This window comes from Hevea brasiliensis, chromosome 12, assembly GCF_030052815.1.
Source record: "Hevea brasiliensis isolate MT/VB/25A 57/8 chromosome 12, ASM3005281v1, whole genome shotgun sequence".
Taxonomy (NCBI): Eukaryota; Viridiplantae; Streptophyta; class Magnoliopsida; order Malpighiales; family Euphorbiaceae; genus Hevea; species Hevea brasiliensis.
In genome coordinates this window covers 19,412,043-19,425,026 of record NC_079504.1, presented here as the reverse complement: position 1 = coordinate 19,425,026, position 12,984 = coordinate 19,412,043, and positions in this window count along the sequence as shown.

Genomic DNA, 12,984 nt, shown 5'->3' with positions numbered 1-12,984 from the left:
GTTGGCCCGACCTCCACTAGACTCTGCAGCTGGTGAAGTGGAAGAAAGGACAATGCTAACAAATGAGGACTACTGATAGAAGGATCACCAAAAAGAATCTGAAATATCAAAATATAAGATGTAAGTATAATTACTCAATGAGCGGATAAATAAATAACAAAGGGAGAATAAACAAGGTTTTGATACTTAATAGTACCAGATGCTATACTAACATATGTTAGCTAAATAAATATCATTTGTTATAATTCACATAACTGAGATAAAATAAAATTTCATGCTGTAAAAAAAATATTGTAGAAATAACTTTGCTAATGATCATAAAATCAGTAATATTCTCATATACTCACAATATATTTCCTATAGAAAATGCTTGCATTTCAGGTGCATATAATAAACTCCAGCAACCTGAGAGTAATGCTGGCATCCTGGGCTCTATAATGACACTACTAATAGCCCAAGAGCAATAAATATGCTGGTCATACATATGTGCATAACTACCCCCAAAAGACAACCACCTGATATACGCCCCAAAGACTATGCATATATCAAGCGCTGTCCTAAAGACAATATAAATATAAGCTGAGCTAAAATTATATCACCTATCATCAAGGTGTTATCTATTCGGTGCATATATTGAGTGTATTCAGTCATTTACTCAGCTGTGCTTCTAAATCTCATTTCATTTAATAAATAAACACATAATTACCATCATTCATTCCCATTTTTGCATAAAGAAAAAATAACATAGATAAATATACATTGAATAAAAATTATCAGTGTTAAATACTTATCCACTCACCTATACTAAAAACTAATGAAGCCTAGACTGCTGGAGCACCCCTAGTATCTATAACAGGAGCTGGGTCATCTCCTAAAAGTGTAGGGAAAAGTAATACATTAAGAAAAGGAGTTTTAAATCCTGAAGATGAAAGATGTGAGGGTGAAATGCATGATTTATTTATCTAAAATTAAAAAAAAAAATTCGGTGGCATTTCGGTATAAATCGGATGTCTTCTAAAATTCCAAGAACTCAACCAATTCTTCACAAGCCACAACACATTCAACAATAATTTAAAATCCCCCTCCAAGCCCTATATAATACATCCATAATTAATTCCACCCTTTTCTCTCTTAATTTTTTTTTTCTATCCCCCCATAATAATATTTTTCTCCTTCTTAACGCTTCATACTAAATTTTCTTCCAACAATAACTTTAGAATTCTTGCTCACATAAATATAATCAATATTCATTCATAACTCCAAAATCAACAAATTCTATATTCTAATTTCTTCAATCTCAACCAAATATTTAGGACTTATAGAACCTAAACTTAATTCTCATAATTGAAAACTAATTCTTGATATTCACCTCTTAAAAATACCTAATATATATGTATATATATTATAGCTTTGAATTTCCTTGAAATTAATCCATAGAAACCCTTACTTCAATATCAATTTTACCACAAATCTTTACCCTAAACTTGACTCCCTCAATTTCTTTTTCCATAGAAATCACAATTAAATAATAAAGGAAGTTAACTTAAGCTTAATATTTCACAAGAAAAAGAAGAAGAACTTACCTATTAAAACTTAAGTTGTGCTATTGTGGGAAGAAATGAGTTTTAGCTAAGGTTTTTATGGATTTATGGGTGTAATTGAGTGATTTGGATGTAAAAGAAAGGATAAGGAAGAAGTTTGGGTTGAAGATGGAGGCATCAAAGTGAAATTTGGCTATGGAGTGTGTGAATTTCTCCTCCCCTGTTCTACTACCCGACTGCCTTGTTCTGTTCTTTTTTTTTTTACACATATATATATAAATACAAATTCTAGAGTTATATTTTTATGGGCCCTCTAATTTGGTTTCATGGGTTGGGCTACTTGGCTGGGCCTTACAATTCCCTCCTCCTAAAAAAAATTTCGTCCTCTAAATTTACATACCTAACAGTGCAAACAAGTGTAGGTACTGAGCTCGCATATCCTCTTCTCTTTTCCAAATAGCTTCTTTCTTTGAATGATTGCTCCAATGAATTTTAACAAAAGGAATTGCTTTGTTCCTCAAGACTTTCTCTTCTCTATCAATGACCTCCACTGGTTCTTCCTCATATGTTAGATCTTCTCTCAACTCGATTGGTTGCTTCTGGAGAATATGAGAAGGGTCACTTTTGTATCTTCTTAACATGGATACTTGAAAGACATCATGGATTTGTGATAACTCTGGAGGTAATGCTAAGCGATAAGCAACTGGTATGATCCTCTCTATAATCTCATAAGAACCTATAAACTGAGGACTTAACTTTCCACGCTTACCAAAGCGTACAATTCCCTTCCAAGGAGAAATCTTTAAGAATACCTTATTACCAACATTGTACTCAATATCTCTTCTTTTCAAATCTGTATAACTCTTTTGCCTATCTTGTGCTGCTTTTAACCTACTCTTTATCATTCAGATTTTATCCATAGTTTGCTATACCATTTCTGGATCCTCTAGTTTTCTTTCCATTCCTTTAGTCCAACGCACTGGGGTTCTACATCTCCTTCTATATAATGCCTCATAAGGAGCCATTCCAAGATTAGCATGATAACTATTATTTTAAGCAAACTCTATCAAAGATACATACTTCTCCCAACTTCCTTTAAACTCTATTACACATGCCCTAAGCATGTCTTCTAGAGTCTGAATAGTTCGTTCAGATTAACCGTCTGTTTGTGGATGGAAGGAAGTACTAAACTTCATTTTAGTTCCTAAAGCATTCTACAAACTAGGCCAAAATCGAGATGTAAACCTTGGATCTTTATCTGAAACAATAGAAACTGGAGCACCATGGAGTTTCACAATTTCATTGACATAAATCTCTGCTAAATTATCTAAAGAATAATCCATCCTTACAAGCAAAAAGTGTGTTGATTTCGTTAATCTATCAATTATTACCCAAACGTGGAGTACAAGGTAATCTAGAAACAAAATCCATAGTAATATGCTCCCACTTCCATTCTAGAATAGGAAGTGGCCGCAACTTCCCCGCTGGATACTGATGCTCTGCCTTAACTTGTTAGCATACCAAGCACCTTGAAACAATTTCTGCTATTTCCTTTTTCATACCTGGCCACCAATAATTTTCTCTAAGATCCTGATACATCTTAGTGCTACTCGAACGCATAGAATAGGCAGAATAGTGAGCCTCTTCCATTATATCTCTTTTTAGGTTTTCCACACTAGGTACACATAACCTGCCATCAAACATTAAAGTCCCATCTTCACTAAGTGAAAAATCTAAACGAGTGTCATTTCTCACCTCATTGATGATCTTGTTTAATTGCTCATCTCGACTTTGAGTTTCTCTAACCCTTTCCACCAATACTGGTCTAACTTTTAGAGTTGCTAACAATGTCCTTGAATTATCCATTGCTAACTTTTCTCTTAGAGATCAAAACTCTAATAATAATGGAAGTGTAATAGTTTTAACATATGCTAAATTACCGAGGGACTTTTAATTAAGGGCATCAGCTACCACATTAGCCTTGTGTGGATGATATTCAATGGTGCAATCATAGTCCTTAAGTAATTCAATCCATCTTCTTTGCCTAAAATTCAATTCTTTTTGTGTGAGGAGATATTTTAAGTTCTTATGATTTGTATAAATCTAACAAGTCTCACCATAAAGGTAATGCCTCCATGTGTTCAAAGCAAAAACCACTGTAGCTAAGTTTAGGTCATGAGTAGGATAATTTAATTCATGTGGTCTAAGTTGCCTAGAAGTATAAGCTATTATCTTCCCATGTTGCATCAGAACACAACCTAACCCCTTGCGAGAAGCATCACTATACACAATAAATTCGCCTACTCCCGAAGGTAGAGTAAGAACTGGAGCTGAAGTTAAACATGCCTTAAGCTTCTCAAAACTCTCTTGGCATTCTTTTGTCCATCAAACTTTGCATTCTTTCTAAGCAATTTTGTCAATGGTGCTGCAATGATGGAGAAATCTTGGACAAAACGCCTGTAGTACCTTGCTAATCCCAAGAAACTCCTAACCTCTGTAGCATTAGTCGGAGGATCCCATTTGACTACTGCTTCAATATTCTTAGGATCAACAAATACTCCCTCTGCTGAAATAACATGTCCTAAGAAGATGACTCTATCAAGCCATAACTCACATTTACTCAACTTGGCATACAATTGCTTGCTTCTTAAAGTTTGTTATACAATCTTCAAATGCTCCTTATGTTCTTCCTTACTACGAGAATACACCAGAATATTATTGATAAATATAATAACAAAGTTGTCCAAATAGGGTTTGAACACCCTATTCATGAGGTCCATAAAAGCAGCTGGTGCATTGGTTAACCTGAAAGGCATAACAAGAAACTCATAATGCCCATAACGAGTTTTGAAAGCTGTCTTTGGTACACTAAACTCCTTGATCTTCAATTGATGATACCCAGACCGCAAATCAATCTTGGAAAACACCTTAGCACCTTAGAGTTGATCGAAGAGATCATCAATGCGGGGCAAAGGATACTTATTCTGCACTGTGACTCGATTTAACTACCTATAATCGATACATAACCTTAGAGTGCCATCCTTTTTCTTCACAAATAAAACAAGAGCTCCCTAAGGTGATACACTAGGCCTTATAAAGCCCTTATCAACCAATTCTTGTAATTGTACTTTTAACTTTCTCAATTCTGCTGGAGTCATTCTATATGATGCCATTAAGATAGGGGCTGTACTAGGATTCAAATCAAAGAAGAACTCATCTCCCTATCAGGAGGTAATCCCGGAAGTTCATCAAGAAAAACATCAGGAAACTCACACACAATTGGAATGTCCTCTAACTTAGGAACTTTTAGGCTAGTATCAACCACATAAGCTAGGTATGCTTGACAACCCTTCCTAAGCATCTTCCTGGCAGTCATAGCAGAAATCACAGAGGAAGGAAAAGAACACCTTGCTCCATGAAAGATAAACTTGGGCCCCCTATGGCAATCAAACATCACTGTCTTCTCAAAACAATCTACTGCGGTATGGTGACAGGATAACCAATCCATGCCTAGGATAACATCAATATCCTGAAGATGTAAAGGAATCAAGTCTGCTAGTAACTCATGATCACCCAATTTAACAACACAATCCTTATACACATGCTCACATATAATAGAATTCCCAACTGGTGTACGCATAAATAATCCACAATCTAGAGGTTTCAATTTTCTATCATCATGCATAGAAAATGATTGAGACACAAAGGAATGAGTGGACCCAGGGTCTATAAGAATGCGTGCATCCCTACCAAATATGGTCAACATACTCGTCACAACTTCTAGAGATGTTGTTGCCTCCTACTGTGTCATAGCAAAGACTCTGGCTTGAGTGCGAGGCCTACCAAGTTGTGTTATGGGTTTAGACTGAGCTGATGAAGTTGCCCCTGTAGTCTTACTTTCACTAGGTCTCGTTTTTGTTGTAGGTTTACGTCGTGCTAGTGCTGGACCAATCTGTGGATTCTGAGGTGTCATCGATCCATAACCAAAGCCACTATCGTTAGTCACAAGTAAAGGGCAATCCCTCTTAAAGTGTCCTAGAGCACCACACTTAAAGCAACCTCGATCAAACCTTCTACACTCCCCATCATGGTACTTACCATAGGTGGCACACTGAGGAAAAGTTCTCTTTTTTCTGTTCAAACCCAAAATTTTCTTCTTGTCCCTGTCTTTTTCTCTGTGTCCCAAAGGAACTACCCACTGACTGTGCCACTGAACCTTGACTAGCTTGAAATCGAGAAGGCTGCTATTCTATACTTATATAAGAACCCTAGCCACTACCACCATAATCAGTTCTAGACTAAGATGAACTACCCCCTCTTTTAGCTGGTCTCTCCCTGAACCCTTGTGAAGAACTCTGCCCATGCTTCCTACTCATTTTCTGCTCATATTCTTTCTCTTCTTGTCTCACTTTTCAACGTTCAAAGCTACTTCCACTAATTAATGAAAATTACTACCTTTGAACCAAGTCATGGAAGACCTAATGCCAACATGTAAACCTTGCCTGAACCTATCACATTTAGCTTCTTCAGAAGGCAAGATGTCTAAAACAAAACCATAAAGATCCTCAAATTGATCAACATACTCCCTTACTGAGAGACTACTCTTAAATAACCTGAAGAAGGCATCTTGCTTTCCTTTTCTATAACTTTTTATCAGATACTCTTGGCGAAACTCAATCATAAATTTGTCCAAAGTCAAATCAGATCTAATTTTGTGATGTATACCATCAAACCAACTATCTGCCTTACCCTGTAACAACCCATGTACATTATCCATCCTATCTGCATTTGCCAATTTCACCAAATCAAATACTTTTATAACTCTTTTCAACCATTTATCTGCAACGTCAGCATTAAAAGAACCCTCAAAGTCATAAGCCCCCAAACGTCTAGCATGATCCACTACCTCCCATGGATCTTTCAACTTAGTTGTGACAGCTGCTGTAACTACTGATAAACCCATTTTATATAGATATTTTAGGGTAGTTTTGCATCCATTTTGCCATTTTAGTTTAGTAATTTTATGCTTTTAATGCTTATTTTAGTTAATTTGTTAATTTTAGTTTCATTATATTTGATTTTTGGAATTTTAATATTTTTGATAGGTTTTAATAAGGTTTAAAGGCAAAAAGGTCCATATAGAAGAAATTCAAAGTGATTTGGAAGCTTAAAGTAGTGTGAAAAATGAAGATAATTCGCTTAAAGGAGAAGACCAGCCGAGACTTTCAAGGGCCTCAACATGCCCCGTGTTGAGGGTCATGTGAAGATAAGAGTTAGCCAGTAAGAATCCACATGAGGTATGTAAATTCACACTGGGTCATGTAAACAGAGATTTCGGAATAAAACACGTTGAAAGTTTCATGGACTTTAACATGCCTCGTGTGGCGGGTCGTGTAAATAGAGATTTTGGAGCAAAATACGTCGAAAGTTTCAGGGACTCCCTCATGCCCCGTGTAGCTGGTCGTGCAGAATCTAAAGGCTCCTCCTCTGAATCAACATAAGGCATGCTGAAAATAACTTGAATCAATATGAGGCATGTGGGATGGCACTGGCAGATTTGCTGACATGGAAAAATTTTCTCTTTTTACACCTTTTGTCTTTATCCCTTTAGAGACTATTTTTAGGGCAAACCTTGAGGGGATATATAAGCATCATATTCTCATTTTTACTATAAGGAGAAAGAGAGAGAAAAATCAAAAGAGAAAGGAAAGAGGGAACCACGCCATTTTTGGAGGAAGAACACTTGCAGAGTGACGTTTTCTAGCTTCCATTTTCAGAGATTTGGATTTTCTTCTTCTGGGTTCTTTTATTTTTAGTTTTATTTTCATGTTTTCTTGCTCTATTTCATATTTTCTACTTGTAAATACAAGCATGAGTAAGTAGATACTTAAGATTTCAAAGTTGGGTATAATGATTTAAGTTTTATTTGTGGATTGGGACTGGTTTTAATCAGATTTTAGTATATATAAGCTTTGATTCTTATCTTGTGTGCTTATTTACATACCCATTGTTGGTACCCTTTGAGTTTTGTTCTTAATCTTAGATTGAAGGACCGAGAGGTGAAAATCTATGATAGATAATCAAGATAATGAACTTAATCACTAGTGTTAGAAATAAACTAGTGGGTTAAGAGGAATTTCAAGTTGATTAAAATGCTTAAAGGGTTTTGGGTAATTAAACATCGCATGAGAATGGGGTTTAGTTTCCTTTAAAACACTCTTTAGTTTGCTTGAAAGAGAAATTAAAGGAAATTAGAATCAACTTCCTTCAAACTTGTATTTCCCTTAATCTTGGCTTTGCCTATCCAAATCCCAATGAAATTTACTTCATGAACCTCAACTCTGGAATCAATTTTTACCATTAATTAATTAAATCTTTTGTCACTTGCTGAAATTTTAGTAAATTAGTATAGTGCTTAGAATTTTAATTGCTTAATTCATTATAATTTCCTTATTTTTCTAATTTAATTTGTTGCATCTCTTACTCTATTTTTGGCACAAATTATCGATAGTCCAAATAATCGTGACTTTTATAGTTTGGTACTCAAACAACAAATCTCTATGGGATGATATCTTTTCTTTACTACTTGAACGACCCGTATACTTGCGGAGTACGCAATCAACTACCTATGCCACAAATGCACCAAGATCTATATTCAACTGAAAAGGAATAGATGGTGCTTCAGGTGAGATAAGAGGTGCATCTGTAGGTGCAATAAGTGGTGCACCTACAAGTGGAACAGGCGGTGACACTATAGTTACAGATGGAATAGGCGATGGTGGTGCAGCTAGATATGCCCCTGATACTACATCGTGAGAAACAGTAACATCATGTTCATCTCTACTCTCAGGTAGCTCTTGGTCTGCCATGTAACATCCTCACTTTAGCTAGTCTGTACAGTCTACTGTTTCGGTAACCAATGTCAGTCCGAGCATCTAGAATATTTGAAATTATAATTAGACTAGAGTGAGGAGTTATAAATAAACCAAATATTGATCAGAAAAATCAAGGAAAATTTTTAGGAATGAAATGCATTAAGGTTAAATGAGCCATAACCCCAGTGATGAGTAACTCGAAGGGGAAGTGACGGTGAAGGTCGTTAGCAACTCTAGACCCGGGGAAAACTTCATGAAATAATTTTTGGGACCTCAGGAAAGGATTATTGGGGTTTCAATGACAATAAAATGTTAAGAAAATATACGAAAAATTTAATCAATCGGTACACACAATTTTAGCTCATTAAGCCAAACGGAGGGCATTTTGGTCATTTCGTCTTCAGAGATGATTTTTGAACAACTTGTCCATTTAAGTAAGTGAATTATATAACATAAAATATGAACAAATAGTGATGAAAAGTTCAGATTAATCAATTTTGAAAATAAATGATATAATTGGTAAATTTTACACTTGGTGAATAGTAAATAAATAAATTATGGAGGGTAAATTGTTATGAAATAAGTTATGGTGCTCTGCACACCGTGTGGCATATCTTACTCGGTTACACTATAGACGGGTAAGGAGTGTCACATTTAGTGGTATCAGAGCATCGGTTTAAGCGTTTCTGGGCCTAGATAGAGTGCATACCATTGCATTGCATTTGTGAGTGTTGAGGTGACACTGATGCAGATCTATTTGTTTTCTTATTTTGATTAGGATATGGATCCTGCTTCTCAAAGAGCAGTTGATGAAGAGGTGGAGAGTCGTGCTCCACCAAGGGCTGAATCTGGAGGCAGGGGAGAATCTACTCCACCAGCAGCTGAGGCACCTGCCCAACCTCAGTTTGCATTATTCTAACAAATGACCGAATTTTACCGGTAAATGATGGGGGCAATTCCACCACCACAACCATAGCCACAACCTCCACCAGCACCACAGAAGTCCCATTTGGAGAAATTACGAAAACATGGGGTTGTGGATTCTTTGGGAAGAAGGAGGATGACCCCATGACAGTGGAAAACTGGTTGGATAGAACTGTAAGAGTGTTGAAACAGCTTCATTGCACCCCCGAGCAGAACCTGGAGGGTGTTGTGTCCCTACTTCAAGATGATGCATACCAGTGGTGGGACACAGTATCCAGTGAGGTGCAACCAGATCAGATCACCTGGGATTTCTTCCTCACAGAGTTTAGGAAGAAGTATGTCAGTAAAGTGTATTTAGAAGAGAGAAGAAGAGAATTTATCAGTATGAGACAGAGGCAATTGTCAGTGGTAGAGTATGAGCGAGAATTCGTCAGACTGAGCTATTATGGGAGGGAGATAGTCCTTATAGAGGCAGAGAGGTGCAGAAGGTTCGAAGAAGGGCTAAATGACAATATCAAAGTCATGATAACAGCATTGGAGATTACAGATTTTGCTAAATTAGTAGATGCTACATCGAAAGTAGAAAGAGTCCGAATAAATGAGCAAAATAGAAGGGAAAGACAACAGAAGAAGGGTCCAGGTCAGTCCAGTTCATTCTCTACTCCCAGTAAGAAGTCTAAGGGTCCTCCTGCTCAGAGTTCGGGACTACCACAAGGTCAGGGTCAATCCCAGGGGCCCAAACCATAGTTCACACCTAGGAAAGGCCAGTCCACACCATCAATGGGCAGCTCTCCAGGGACGGTATTCAAGGGACCAACCCCAGCATCTTCTGCTTGTCCATACTGCCAGAAGTGGCATAAGGGGCACTGTTGGCGAGTGACTGGTGCATGCTTATGGTATGGATCTATAGAACATCAGATCAAAAATTGTCCGAAGAGGACTACTACAGTTGCCCCAACACAAGCAGATAGGCCTGCCCCTGTACCTCAAAGGGGTAGGATATCCGGTAAATCTGAGGCTGGTCCATCACTGAGGCTTGCATCTGAGTCAGCCGAGAGGCCAGAGGCTAGAGCACCTGCCAGAGCCTATGTCATAAGAGCTCAGGAGGAGCAAGATGCCCCAGATGTCATCAGGGGTATGTTCTCTCTCTACAACACATCTGTGCATGTATTGGTGGATCCAGGATCCACTCATTCATACATCTGCATCAAACTACCCGTAGAGAGGGGAGTTTCAGTAGAGGAGAGTGATCAAGATATTCTGGTCACAAATCTACTAGGCCATAGTGTGATAGTGAATAAGGTGTATAAAGGTTGCCCGTTGAGGATTCAAGGGTATGAATTCTCGGCAGACCTAATTGAATTACCCTTCCACGAATTTGACGTGATTTTGGGAATGGACTGGTTGTCACGTCATCAGGCAATAGTTGATTGCAAATTGAAGAGGATTTCTCTGAAAACTCCTGAGGGTAATGAGATTTCAGTTGTGGGTGAAAGGACAGATTTCCTTTCTAATGTTATCTTAGCCACAATTGCAAGAAGATTGATGAGAAAAGGCTATGAAGCTTACCTAGCACATGTAGTTGATACTAGGCTAAAGCCGAACACGTGGGATATACCCACGATGGCGACTTCGGATGTGTTTCTGAAGAATTGCCAGTTTACCACCGAGAAAGGGAAGTCGAATTTGCTATTGAAGTAATGCTGCACAAAGACTAATTTCTATTGCTCCTTATAGGATGGCACCCACTAAATTGAAGGAGTTGAAAATTCAGTTGCAAGAGTTACTGGATAAGGGGTTCATATGCCCCAATGTGTCACCATGGGGAGCTCCGGTGCTGTTTGTGAAGAAAAAGGATGGAACCTTAAGATTATGCATTGATTACCGGTAGTTAAACAAAGTAACTGTGAAGAATAAATATCCATTACCCAGAATTGACGATCTGTTTGATCAGTTGAAGGGAGCTGGTGTATTTTCAAAAATTAATCTCTGATCAGGGTATCATCAGTTAAGGGTAAAGGATGCAGATGTGTCAAAAACTGCATTGAGAACCCAGTATGGACATTATGAATTCCTAGTGATGTCATTTGAGTTAACAAATGCACCAGCAGCATTTATGGACCTTATGAACCATATCTTCCATCCATATTTAGATCGGTTTATAGTGGTCTTTATTGATGATATTTTGGTGTATTTCAAGACCAGAGTAGAACATGATGAACATTTGAGGATTGTTATACAAACCCTGCGAGAAAAGAAGCTGTATGCTAAGCTATCCAAGTGTGATTTTTGGATGAGTGAAATCTCCTTCCTTGGACACATAGTATCAGCTGAGGGGATTGGAGTGGATCCCAAAAAGATAGAAGCAATGATGGAATGGAAGCCTCCCAGAAATACAACTGAGGTCAGAAGTTTCTTAGGGCTAACTGGGTATTACAGAAGATTTATGAAGGGGTTTTCTCTCATTGCTGCTCCAATGAATAAGTTGTTACACAAAAATGTGAAATTTAGCTGGAACGACAAGTGCTAAGCCAGTTTTGAGAGACTGAAGACTATGTTGATAAAAGCACTAGTGTTAACACAGCCAGTGTCGGAAAAGGACTTTGTGGTCTACAGTGATGCCTCGCATAATGGGTTAGGGTGTGTATTGATGCAAGAGGGGAAAGTGGTCGCCTATGCTTCCAGGCAGTTAAGGCCACATGAACAGAACTACCCTACTCATGACCTGGAGTTAGCAGCAATTATCTTCGCACTGAAGATATGGAGGCATTATTTGTATGGTGAAAAATGTTATATCTGTACAGACCACAAAAGTCTAAAATATTTGCCAACCTAGAAGGAGCTCAATCTTAAACAGAGGCGATGGATTGAGTTCCTAAAGGACTATGATTGTGTGATAGATTACCATCCTGGGAAGGCAAATGTAGTTGCTGATGCCTTGAGTAGAAAGTCCATCACAGCTTTAAGATCACTAAATGCTCGTCCGTCCTTAGCTCAAGATGGAGCTATTTTAGCTGAGTTACAAGTGAGGCCAAACCTGCTACAACAGATACAAGATGGGCAGAAGGCAGATGAAAAATTAATGGCTATTGTGGGTAAAATTCCAAAGGAGAAGGAAATTGATTATGAGGTGAAAGTAGATGGATGTCTGTACTACAAAGGAAGAGTGTGTGTACCAGATGATGGGGAATTGAAGACTAATATTCTAAAGGAAGCACACACCAGTGTTTATGCTATGCACCCAGGAAGCATAAAAATGTATAATGATCTGAAGCCTCATTATTGGTGGCCTGGTATGAAGAAGGATATAGCTGACTATATTACTAAGTGCTTGACATGTCAGCGAGTTAAAGCAGAACATCAAGTTCCATCAGGATTGCTATAGCTTATAAGCATACCTGAGTGGAAATGGGACCAGGTCACTATGGATTTTATCGGTGGTCTACCTCTCACCCAAAAGAAGCATGATGCAGTGTGGGTGATAGTGGATAGATTGATGAAGTCAGTACATTTGTTGCCAGTTAGGACTGACTATTCACTGAAGAAGCTAGCAGAATTGTATATCAGTGAGATAGTTAGACTGCATGGAATCCCACTTTCCATCATATCTGATCGAGACTCAAGGTTTACATCGAGATTTTGGA